Source organism: Bombina bombina, chromosome 1 (genome assembly GCF_027579735.1).
Source record: "Bombina bombina isolate aBomBom1 chromosome 1, aBomBom1.pri, whole genome shotgun sequence".
In the NCBI taxonomy this organism is placed as follows: domain Eukaryota; kingdom Metazoa; phylum Chordata; class Amphibia; order Anura; family Bombinatoridae; genus Bombina; species Bombina bombina.
Window position 1 is genome coordinate 1,365,110,789 of NC_069499.1, and position 13,687 is coordinate 1,365,124,475.

The 13,687-nt window shown below is 43.1% G+C and overlaps 1 protein-coding gene across 2 annotated transcripts in view; it reads right to left on the bottom strand.

Moving 5' to 3' along the window:
- POGZ (pogo transposable element derived with ZNF domain) overlaps window positions 1–13,687 on the bottom strand; it is a 286,617-nt gene that overhangs the window by 157,748 nt on the left and 115,182 nt on the right. The window lies entirely within an intron of this gene.

Here is a 13,687-nt window from a genome sequence, read left to right on the forward strand (position 1 = left end):
GTCTGACATGGCCCTAATATTATCAGCGCACTCTGTTCTCACCCCAGAGTGATCACGCTTACCTCTTAGTTCTGGTAATTTAGCCAAAACCTCAGTCATAACAGTAGCCATATCCTGTAATGTGATTTGTAATGGCCGCCCAGATGTACTCGGCGCTACAATATCACGCACCTCCCTCTGAGCGGGAGATGTAGGTACTGACACGTGAGGCGAGTTAGTCGGCATAACTCTCCCCTCGTTGTTTGGTGAAATTTGTTCAATTTGTACAGATTGACTTTTATTTAAAGTAGCATCAATACAGTTAGTACATAAATTTCTATTGGGCTCCACTTTGGCATTGCAACAAATGACACAGGTATCATCCTCTGAATCAGACATGTTTAACACACTAGCAAATAAACTTGCAACTTGGAAATACAATTCAATTAGAATAATATTAAAACGTACTGTGCCTTTAAGAAGCACAGAAGATCTATGACAGTTGAAAATTAATAAATTGAAACAGTTATAGCCTCAATCCTTGTAAACAACACAACTTTAGCAAAGGTTTAATCCCATTAGCAAAGATAACAAATTCTGAAAGCAGGAAACAAATTACAGAATAAACGTTTTTTATCTCAGTCAAACTATAATTCTCACAGCTCTGCTGAGAGAAATTACCTCCCTCAAAATAAGTTTTGAAGACCCCTGAGCTCTGTAGAGATGAACCGGATCATGCAGGGAATACAATGAGTTGCTGACTGAAATATTTGATGCGTAGTAAAAGCGCCAAAAAACGGCCCCTCCCCCTCACACACAGCAGTGAGGGAGAACAGAAACTGTCAGAAAACAGATTAAGCAACTGCCAAGTGGAAAAATAGTGCCCAAACATTTATTCACTCAGTACCTCAGTAAATGAAAACGATTTTACATTCCAGCAAAAACGTTAAACATAATCTCTAGTTATTAAACAGCTTTATGTATTTCTTACAGTGTAATTCTAGTGAAGTACCATTCCCCAGAATACTGAAGTGTAAAGTATACATACATGACATTATATCGGTATGGCAGGATTTTCTCATCAATTCCATTGTCAGAAAATAAAAACTGCTACATACCTCTATGCAGATTCATCTGCCCGCTGTCCCCTGATCTGAAGTTTACCTCTCCTCAGATGGCCGAGAAACAGCAATATGATCTTAACTACTCCGGCTAAAATCATAACAAAAACTCTGGTAGATTCTTCTTCAAACTCTGCCAGAGAGATAATAACACACTCCGGTGCTATTTTAAAATAACAAACTCTTGATTGAAGATATAAAACTAAGTATAATCACCATAGTCCTCTCACACATCCTATCTAGTCGTTGGGTGCAAGAGAATGACTGGGAGTGACGTAGAGGGGAGGAGCTATATGCAGCTCTGCTGGGTGAATCCTCTTGCACTTCCTGTTGGGGAGGAGTAATATCCCAGAAGTAATGATGACCCGTGGACTGATCACACTTAACAGAAGAAAGAAATTTATCAGGTAAACATAAATTCTGTTTTCTCCAACATTGGTGTGTCCGGTCCACTTGTGGGAACCAATACCAAAGCTTTAGGACACGGATAAAGGGAGGGAGCAAATCAGGTTACCTAAACGGAAGGCACCACGGCTTGCAAAACCTTTCTCCAAAAAATAGCCTCCGAAGAAGCATAAGTATCGAATTTGTAAAATTTGGCAAAAGTATGCAGGGAAGACCAAGTCGCTGCCTTACAGATCTGATCAACAGAAGCCTCGTTCTTGAAGGCCCATGTGGAAGCCACAGCTCTAGTAGAATGAGCTGTAATTCGTTCAGGAGGCTGCCGTCCGGCAGTCTCATAAGCCAATCGGATGATGCTTTTCAGCCAAAAGGAAAGGGAGGTAGCAGTAGCTTTCTGTCCTCTCCTCTTACCAGAATACACAACAAACAAGGATGATGTTTGTCTGAAATCCTTAGTTGCTTCTAAATAGAATTTTAAAGCACGGACTACATCTAGGTTGTGTAACAAACGTTCCTTCTTTGAAACTGGATTCGGACACAGAAGGAACCACAATCTCCTGGTTAATATTCCTGTTAGAAACGACCTTTGGAAGAAAACCAGGCTTGGTACGCAAAACTACCTTATCTGTATGGAATACCAGATAGGGAGAAGTACACTGCAAAGCAGATAACTCTGAAACTCTTCTAGCAGAAGAAATAGCAACCAAAAACAAAACTTTCCAAGATAGTAATTTAACATCTATGGAATGCATAGGTTCAAAAGGAACCCCCTGAAGAACTGAAAGAACTAAGTTTAGACTCCAAGGAGGAGTCATAGGTCTATACACAGGCTTGATCCTGACTAAAGCCTGTACAAACGCCTGTACATCTGGCACAGCTGCCAGACGCTTGTGTAACAAAACCGACAGAGCAGATATCTGTCCTTTAAGAGAACTAGCTGACAAACCTTTATCCAAGCCCTCTTGGAGAAAGGAAAGTATTCTTGGAACCTTAATTTTACTCCAAGAGTATCCCTTGGATCTGCACCAACAGATATATTTTTGCCATATCTTATGGTAAATTTTCCTAGTCACAGGCTTTCTGGCCTGAACCAAAGTATCTATAATCAATTCAGAAAACCCACGCTTAGATAGAATCAAGCGTTCAATTTCCAGACAGTCAGTTGGAGAGAGACTAGATTTGGATGTTCGAATGGACCTTGTACTAGAAGATCCTGTCTCAAAGGTAGCTTCCATGGTGGAGCCGATGACATATTCACCAGGTCTGCATACCAAGTCCTGCGTGGCCACGCAGGAGCTACTAGATCACTGAAGCCTTCTCCTGTTTGATCCTGGCTACAAGCTCGGAAGGAGAGGGAACGGTGGAAACACATAAGCTAGGATGAACGACCAAGGAGCCACTAATGCATCCACCAGTGTCGCCTTGGGATACTTGGATCTGGACCCGTATCGAGGAACCTTGGCGTTCTGGCGAGACGCCATCAGATCCATATCTGGAATGCCCCATCGTTGAGTTAATTGGGCAAAGACCTCCGGGTGGAGTTCCCACTCCCCCGGATGAAAAGTCTGACGACTCAAATAATCCGCCTCCCAGTTGTCCACTCCTGGGATGTGAATTGCAGATAGGTGGCAGGAGTGATCCTCCGCCCATTTGATGATCTTGGATACCTCTCTCATCGCCAAGGAACTCTTTGTTCCCCCCTGATGATTGATGTACGCTACAGTCGTCATGTTGTCCGACTGGAACCTTATGAATTTGACCTTTGCCAGGTGAGGCCAAGCCAGGAGCGCATTGAATATCGCTCTCAGTTCTAAAATGTTTATCGGAAGAAGAGACTCTTCTCGAGACCATAGACCTTGAGCTTTCAGAGAGTCCCAGACCGCGCCCCAGCCTAAGAGACTGGCGTCGGTCGTGACGATGACCCACTCTGGTCTGCGGAAACTCATTCCCTGAGACAGGTGATCCTGAGACAACCACCAGCGGAGAGAATCCCTGGTTACCTGGTCTACTTGAATCTGGGGAGACAAGTCTGCATAATCCCCATTCCACTGTTTGAGCATGCACAGTTGTAATGGTCTTAGATGAATTAGAGCAAAAGGAACTATGTCCATCGCTGCAACCATTAATCCTATTACTTCCATGCACTGAGCTATGGAAGGCTGCAGAATAGAGTGAAGAACTTGACGGGAACAGGGAACTCTTTTCTACGTTCACCTTCCACCCGTGAGATCTGAGAAAGGCTAGAACAATGTCTGTATGGGCCTTTGCTTTGGAAAGAGACGACGCTTGGATTAGAATGTCGTCTAGATAAGGTGCTACAGCAATGCCCCTCGGTCTTAATACCGCTAGAAGGGACCCTAGCACTTTTGTGAAAATTCTGGGAGTAGTGGCTAAACCGAATGGAAGAGCCACGAACTGGTAATGTCTTTCCAGGAAGGCGAACCTCAAGAACTGATGGTGATCTTTGTGGATAGGAATATGCAGGTACGCATCCTTTAAATCCACGGTAGTCATATATTGACCCTCCTGGATTGTTGGTAAAATCGTTCGAATGGTTTCCATTTTGAATGATGGAACTCTGAGGAATTTGTTTAGAATTTTTAAGTCCAGAATTGGCCTGAAAGTTCCCTCTTTTTTGGGAACTACAAACAGGTTTGAGTAAAACCCCTGACCTTGTTCCGTTATTGGAACTGGGTGTATCACTCCCATCTTTACTAGGTCTCCTACGCAGTGTAAGAATGCCTGTCTCTTTATCTGGTCTGAAGATAAGCGAGACATGTGGAACCTTCCCTTTGGAGAAAGTTCCTTGAATTGTAGAAGATATCCCTGAGAGACTATGTCTAGTGCCCAGGGATCCGGAGCATCTCTTGCCCAAGCCTGAGCAAAGAGAGAGAGTCTGCCCCGTACTAGATCCGGTCCCGGATCGGGGGCTACCCCTTCATGCTGTCTTGGTAGCAGCAGCAGGCTTTTTGGCCTGTTTACCCTTGTTCCAACCTTGCAATGGTTTCCATGCTGGTTTAGGTTGGGAAGTGTTGCCTTCTTGTCTGGAAGCCACAGAGTTAGGATTTGGTCTGTTCCTGAAATTGCGAAAGGAACGAAAATTAGATTTGTTCTTAGCCTTAAAAGGCCTATCTTGTGGGAGGGCATGTCCCTTTCCACCAGTAATGTCTGAAATAATCTCTTTCAATTCCGGCCCGAATAGGGTCTTACCCTTGAAAGGAATATTAAGCAATTTATTCTTGGACGACACATCCGCCGACCAGGATTTTAGCCAAAGCGCTCTGCGCGCCACTATAGCAAACCCTGAATTTTTTGCCGCTAACTTAGCCAATTGAAAAGCGGCATCCAAAATGAATGAATTAACCAACTTAAGTGCGTGAATTCTGTCCATGACTTCATCATATGGAGTCTCCCTTTGAAGCGAATTTTCCAGTTCCTCGAACCAAAAATACGCTGCGGTAGTGACAGGAATAATGCACGAGATTGGTTGAAGAAGGAAACCCTGCTGAATAAATATCTTTTTTAACAGTCCTTCTAATTTTTTATCCATAGGATCTTTGAAAGCGCAGCTGTCCTCAATAGGAATAGTTGTGCGCTTAGCCAACGTTGAAACTGCCCCCTCAACCTTAGGAATAGTCTGCCATGTGTCCTTTCTGGGGTCGACAATGGGGAACATTTTCTTGAATATAGGAGGTGGAACAAAAGGTATACCTGGCTTTTCCCACACCTTAGTCACTATGTCTGCCACCCGCTTGGGTATCGGAAAGGCATCAGCGTGCACTGGAACCTCTAAGAATTTGTCCACCTTGCACAATTTCCCTGGAATTACCAGAGAATCACAATCATCTAGAGTAGTTAGGACCTCCTTAAGCAGGGTGCGGAGGTGTTCTAACTTAAATTTAAAAGTCACGATATCAGTGTCTGCCTGCTGAGAAACTTTTCCTGAATCAGAAACTTCCCCTTCAGACAGGCCCTCCCTCACTGCTAACTCAGATTGATGTGAGGGAACAACTGATAAATTGTCCTCAGCGCTAACCTGCTCATCTTCTGTTTAAAACTGAGCAATCACGCTTTCTAGAATAGGATGGCAGTTTGGATAATAGATTTGCTATAGAATTATCCATCACTGCCGTTAATTGCTGCATAGTAACCAGCATTGGCGCGCTAGATGTACTAGGTATCGAATGCGCGGGCAAAACTGGTGTTGACACAGAAGGAGAGGATGATGAACTATCCCCACTACCTTCACTTGAAGAATCATCCTGGGCAATCTTATTAAATGTGACAGTACTGTCCTTACTTTGTTTGGACGCTATGACACAATTTGCACAAACATTAATAGGGGGAACCACATTGGCTTCCATACATACAGAACATAAGCTATCTGAAGGTACAGAAATGTTAGACAGAATATGGCAGGCTAATAATGCAATAAAAACGTTTTTAAAGAAAAGCGTTACTGTCTCTTTAAATAATAAACAAGCACACTTTATTTCTGAAAGTTTGAAAAACTATGAAGGCAATGTCCGATTTTTACAAAAATATAATTTATGCTTACCTGATAAATTCATTTCTCCTGTAGTGTAGTCAGTCCACGGGTCAACCATTACTTATGGGATTATAACTCCTCCCTAACAGGAAGTGCAAGAGAATCACCCAAGCAGAGCTGCTATATAGCTCCTCCCCTCTACGTCATATCCAGTCATTCGACTGAAACCATACGAGAAAGGAGAAACTATAGGGTGCAGTGGTGACTGGAGTTTAATTAAAATTTAGACCTGCCGTAAAAAACAGGGCGGGCCGTGGACTGACTACACTACAGGAGAAATGAATGTATCAGGTAAGCATAAATTATATTTTCTCCTGTTAAGTGTAGTCAGTCCACGGGTCATCCATTACTTATGGGATACCAATACCAAAGCTAAAAGTACACGGATGACGGGAGGGACAGGCAGGATCTTTACACGGAAGGAACCACTGCCTGTAGAACCTTTCTCCCAAAAACAGCCTCCGAAGAAGCAAAAGTGTCAAATTTGTAAAATTTTGAAAAAGTGTGAAGTGAAGACCAAGTTGCAGCCTTGCAAATCTGTTCAACAGAGGCCTCATTCTTAAAGGCCCAAGTGGAAGCCACAGCTCTAGTAGAATGAGCTGTAATCCTTTCAGGAGGCTGCTGTCCAGCAGTCTCATAGGCTAAACGTATTATGCTACGAAGCCAAAAAGAGAGAGAGGTAGCCGAAGCTTTTTGACCTCTCCTCTGTCCAGAATAAACGACAAACAGAGAAGAAGTTTGACGAAAATCTTTAGTTGCCTGCAAATAAAATTTCAGGGCACGGACGACGTCCAGATTGTGCAAAAGTCGTTCCTTCTTTGAAGAAGGGTTAGGGCACAATGATGGAACAACAATCTCTTGATTGATATTCCTGTTAGTGACTACCTTAGGTAAGAACCCAGGTTTAGTACGCAGAACTACCTTGTCTGAATGAAAAATCAGATAAGGAGAATCACAATGTAAGGCCGATAACTCAGAGACTCTTCGAGCCGAGGAAATAGCCATTAAAAACAGAACTTTCCAAGATAACAGCTTGATATCGATGGAATGAAGAGGTTCAAACGGAACACCTTGCAGAACGTTAAGAACTAAGTTTAAGCTCCACGGCGGAGCAACAGTCTTAAACACAGGCTTAATCCTAGTCAAAGCCTGACAAAAAGCCTGAACGTCTGGAACTTCTGCCAGGCGTTTGTGTAAAAGGATAGACAGAGCTGAAATCTGTCCCTTTAACGAACTAGCAGATAAACCCTTTTCTAAACCTTCTTGTAGAAAAGACAATATCCTAGGAATCCTGACCTTACTCCATGAGTAACTCTTGGATTCGCACCAATATAAGTATTTACGCCATATTTTATGGTAAATTTTCCTGGTAACAGGTTTCCTAGCCTGTATTAAGGTATCAATCACTGACTCCGAGAATCCACGCTTTGATAAAATCAAGCGTTCAATCTCCATGCAGTCAGCCTCAGAGAAATTAGATTTGGATGTTTGAAAGGACCCTGAATCAGAAGGTCCTGTCTCAGAGGCAGAGACCATGGTGGACAGGACGACATGTCCACTAGATCTGCATACCAGGTCCTGCGTGGCCACGCAGGCGCTATTAGAATCACCAATGCTCTCTCCTGTTTGATCCTGGCAATCAATCGAGGAAGCATCGGGAAAGGTGGAAACACATAAGCCATGTTGAAGACCCAAGGTGCTGTCAGAGCATCTATCAGTACCGCTCCCGGGTCCCTGGACCTGGATCCGTAACAAGGAAGCTTGGCGTTCTGGCGAGACGCCATGAGATCCAGATCTGGTTTGCCCCAAAGATGAAGCAGTTAGGCAAACACCTCCGGATGAAGTTCCCACTCCCCCGGATGAAAGGTCTGGCGACTTAGAAAATCCGCCTCCCAGTTCTCCACGCCTGGGATGTGGATCGCTGACAGGTGGCAAGAGTGAGACTCTGCCCAGCGAATTATCTTTGAGACTTCCATCATCGCTAGGGAACTCCTTGTTCCTCCTTGATGGTTGATGTAAGCCACAGTCGTGATGTTGTCCGACTGAAACCTGATGAACCTCAGAGTTGCTAACTGAGGCCAAGCCAGAAGAGCATTGAAAATTGCTCTTAATTCCAGAATGTTTATTGGAAGGAGTCTCTCCTCCTGAGTCCATGATCCCTGAGCCTTCAGGGAATTCCAGACTGCGCCCCAACCTAGAAGGCTGGCGTCTGTTGTTACAATCGTCCAATCTGGCCTGCGGAAGGGCATCCCCTTGGACAGATGTGGCCGAGAAAGCCACCATAGAAGAGAATCTCTGGTCTCTTGATCCAGATTTAGCAGAGGGGACAAATCTGAGTAATCCCCATTCCACTGACTTAGCATGCACAATTGCAGCGGTCTGAGATGCAGGCGCGCAAATGGTACTATGTCCATTGCCGCTACCATTAAGCCGATTACCTCCATGCACTGAGCCACTGACGGGTGTTGAATGGAATGAAGGACACGGCAAGCATTTAGAAGTTTTGATAACCTGTCCTCCGTCAGGTAAATTTTCATTTCTACAGAATCTATAAGAGTCCCTAGAAAGGGAACTCTTGTGAGTGGCAATAGAGAACTCTTTTCTACGTTCACCTTCCACCCATGCAACCTTAGAAATGCCAGAACTAACTCTGTATGAGACTTGGCAGTTTGGAAACTTGACGCTTGTATCAGAATGTCGTCTAGGTACGGAGCTACCGCTATGCCTCGCGGTCTTAGTACCGCCAGAAGAGAGCCCAGAACCTTTGTAAAGATTCTTGGAGCCGTAGCTAACCCGAAGGGAAGAGCTACAAACTGGTAATGCCTGTTTAGGAAGGCAAATCTTAGATACCGTTAATGATCCTTGTGAATCGGTATGTGAAGGTAGGCATCCTTTAAATCCACTGTGGTCATGTACTGACCCTCTTGGATCATGGGTAAGATGGTTCGAATAGTTTCCATTTTGAACGATGGAACTCTTAGGAATTTGTTTAGGATCTTTAAGTCCAAGATTGGTCTGAAGGTTCCCTCTTTTTTGGGAACCACAAACAGATTTGAATAGAATCCTTGCCTGTGTTCCGACCGCGGAACTGGGTGGATCACTCCCATTAGTAAGAGGTCTTGTACACAGCGTAGAAACGCCACTTTCTTTATCTGGTTTGCTGATAACCTTGAAAGATGAAATCTCCCTTGTGGAGGAGAAGCTTTGAAGTCCAGAAGATATCCCTGAGATATGATCTCCAAAGCCCAGGGATCCTGGACATCTCTTGCCCAAGCCTGGGCGAAGAGAGAAAGTCTGCCCCCCACTAGATCCGTTTCCGGATCGTGGGCCCTCACTTCATGCTGTCTTAGGGGCAGCAGCAGGTTTTCTGGCCTGCTTGCCCTTGTTCCAGGACTGGTTAGATTTCCAGCCCTGTCTGTAGCGAGCAACAGTTCCTTCCTGTCTTGGAGCGGAGGAAGTTGATGCTGCTCCTGCCTTGAAGTTACGAAAGGCACGAAAATTAGACTGTTTAGCCTTTGGTTTGGCCCTGTCTTGAGGCAGGGCATGGCCCTTACCTCCAGTAATGTCAGCGATAATTTCTTTCAAGCCGGGCCCGAATAATGTCTGCCCTTTGAAAGGAATATTAAGCAATTTAGATTTAGAAGTCACATCAGCTGACCAGGATTTAAGCCACAGCGCTCTACGCGCTTGAATGGCGAATCCAGAGTTCTTAGCCGTAAGTTTGGTTAAGTGTACTACGGCATCAGAAATAAATGAATTAGCTAGCTTAAGGGCTTTAAGCTTGTTCATAATCTCATCCAATGGAGCTGTGCTAAGGGTCTCTTCCAGAGACTCAAACCAGAATGCCGCCGCAGCAGTGACAGGCGCGATGCATGCAAGGGGTTGTAATATAAAACCTTGCTGAACTAACATTTTCTTAAGGTAACCCTCTAACTTTTTATCCATTGGATCTGAAAAAGCACAGCTATCCTCCACCGGGATAGTGGTGCGCTTAGCCAGAGTAGAAACTGCTCCTTCCACCTTAGGGACCGTCTGCCATAGGTCCCGTGTGGTGGCGTCTATTGGAAACATTTTTCTAAATATAGGAGGGGGTGAAAAAGGCACACCGGGTCTATCCCACTCCTTGTTAACAATTTCTGTAAGCCTTTTAGGTATAGGAAAAACGTCAGTACACGCCGGTACCGCAAAATATTTATCCAGCCTACATACTTTCTCTGGAATTGCAACCGTGTTACAATCATTCAGAGCCGCTAATACCTCCCCTAGTAATACACAGAGGTTCTCAAGCTTAAATTTAAAATTTGAAATCTCTGAATCCAGTTTACTTGGATCAGATCCGTCACCCACAGAATGAAGCTCTCCGTCCTCATGTTCTGCAAATTGTGACGCAGTATCAGACATGGCTCTATTATTATCAGCGCACTCTGTTCTTACCCCAGAGTGATTGCGTTTACCTCTTAATTCTGGCGCCCTGATGTACTTGGCGCCACAATATCACGCACCTCCTGAGCGGGAGGCGAAGGTACTGACACGTGAGGAGAGTTAGTCGGCATAACTTCCCCCTCGTTGTCTGGTGATATTTTTTTAACATATAAAGTTTGACTTTTATTCAAAAGTAACATCTATACATTGAGTGCACAAATTTCTATTGGGCTCCACATTGGCCTTTAAACATAATGAACAAACAGATTCATTTGTGTCAGACATGTTTAAACAGACTAGCAATAACACTAGCAAGCTTGGAAAAAAAAAACTTTTAAATAAATTTACAAGCTATATAAAAAACGCTACTGCGATTTTAAGAAAACATAAAAATGTGACACAGTTGAATTAACAATGAACCAAATATGTTAAAACAACCAAATTTTAACAGAAAATGTATAAAGTTAGCAGAGGATTGCACCCACCAGCAAAAGGATGATTAACCCCTTAATACCCAAAACGGATAATAGTTGAAATAATAAACGTTTTTATCACAGTCAAACACACTGTCACAGGTCTGCTGTGACTGATTACCTCCCTCAAAACTAGTTTTGGAGACCCCTGGGCTCTGTAGAGACGTCCTGGATCATGGAGGAAGACTGTGACTAAATTTTTACTGCGCAATAAAGCGCTAAAATAGGCCCCTCCCACTCATATTACAACAGTGGGGAAGCTCAGTAAACTGTTTTTATTCAGAAAAAAACGACAGCCATGTGGTAAAAATCATGCCCATAAAGTTTTATCACCAAGTACCTCAGAAAAAACGATTAACATGCCATTAAACGTTTTAAAAATTGAAAATTATGAAGTTTTATTAATAAGCCTGCTGCTAGTCGCTTTCACTGCAGTGCAGGCTCAAATATTACTTTAATATTGATAGTATTTTCTTAGTGAAATTCCATTCCCCAGAAATACCTCAGAGTATACATACATACATATCAGCCTGATACCAGTCGCTACTACTGCATTTAAGGCTGCACTTACATTACATCGGTATTAGCAGTATTTTCTCAGTCAATTCCATTCCTTAGAAAATAATTTACTGCACATACCTCCTTGCAGGTGGGCCCTGCATGCTATCCCCTGTTCTGAAGATACCTCACTCCTCAGAATGGCCGAGAATAGCAAGTGGATCTTAGTTACGACCGCTAAGATCATAGACAAACTCAGGTAGATTCTTCTTCTAATGCTGCCTGAGAACAAACAACACACTCCGGTGCCATTTAAAATAACAAACTTTTGATTGAAGAAATAAAAACTAAGTTTAACACACCACAGTCCTCTCACACGTCCTATCTTTAGTTAGGTGCAAGAGAATGACTGGATATGACGTAGAGGGGAGGAGCTATATAGCAGCTCTGCTTGGGTGATTCTCTTGCACTTCCTGTTAGGGAGGAGTTATAATCCCATAAGTAATGGATGGCCCGTGGACTGACTACACTTAACAGGAGAAATTTGAACCCCAGAGTCCTAATGCCTTGAAAGTATTGCACACCAAGTTTCAAGACTTTAACCCTTAAAATGAGCAAAACGGAGCTATTTGTTCAAATAAACAATTTTATCACACTACAATCACTGCCACAGCCTTGCTGCGGCTTTTTACCTTCCCTTAGAGTGATTCAGCACTGAAATAAACCTTCCTGAGTTCGTTTTCTTTACCCACAGGACCCTCACATGAAGCTGCATGCACTGCCAAGGAAATAAACTGCGCAATTGAGGCGCGAAAACGGGGCCTCCTTCATCTGCATACCAGAGTGAAGGGGCCTTTCTGACTGAAGTAGTAGTCTAACTAGATGCCAGGCGAAAAAACGTTCCCAAAAGTGCTTTTATAACACAAAAAACACTCTAAATGTCCAATAAATCTGATATAAACCAATCGATTTAGCCCACAATAGTGTCAACCAGTATAGAGCCCATTTATAAGCCTTAATCTGTTATGAATCTAAGAAAATGGCTTACCGATCCCCTAAGGGAAAAACTGACAGTCTTCTAGCATTAACATGTCTTGTTAGAAATATGACTGATCGTACCTGAAGCAGATAAGTCTGTAAACTGTTCCCCCCAACTGAAGTTCTCTGGTTTCAACAGTCCTGCGTGGGAACAGCAATTGATTTTAGTTACTGCTGCTAAAATCATACTCCTCTTTTAACAGAAATCTTCTTCATTTACTGTTGTAGAGTAAATAGTACAAACCGGCACTATTTTAAAATAACAAACTCTTGATAGAAGAAATAAAAAACTACAACTAACACCACAAACTCCTCACCATCCCCGTGGAGATGTTACTTGTACAGAGCGGCAAGGAGAATGACTGGGGGGCGGTGCCAGAGGGGGGGCTATATGGACAGCTCTTGCTGTGTACTCTCCTTGCCATTTTCTGTAGGGGAAGAGAATATCCCACAAGTAAGAATGAAACCGTGGACCGGACACACCAATGTTGGAGAAAACTATTTAACATAACGAGTAACAGTTTAAAAATTCTCATTGCCAGAAAATGGAAAAGCACGGTTATCCCAACACTAGCTACAACTAGAGGAATATTATTATTTAAAATTTTGAAGTACTAATTTATATATAAGATAAAAGTTACATGAGAATACTTGACAAATAAATTTAACACAACTTCACCATGACCTACGTTCTGACACTCTAGACTTTGGTTTGACAGCTTTGCTATTCCTATTAAATGGGCTTACAAGACTAAAGTTATACACATTTCTGTCATAGCATGCTCCTCATGTTCTATAGATGTTGGCGACTACCAGGGACATTCGTTTAGGTAGCTCTGTTCAGGACTCTTAGAACGTTCAACTCAATACTCAGAATGCACACTGTATTTATATGTTATTATTTCTTATACTGTATTCTTTCAATTGAAAATAATTGTATCCCTAAGTTGACTTGTTTCATATGTAATGTACTTTGCTGAATACCCGTTTCTGGATACAGAGCTACCTAAACGAATGTCCCTGGTAGTCGCCAACATCTATAGAACATGAAGAGCATGCTATGACAGAAAACAGAATTTATGTTTACCTGATAAATTACTTTCTCCAACGGTGTGTCCGGTCCACGGCGTCATCCTTACTTGTGGGATATTCTCTTCCCCAACAGGAAATGGCAAAGAGCCCAGCAAAGCTGGTCACATGTTATG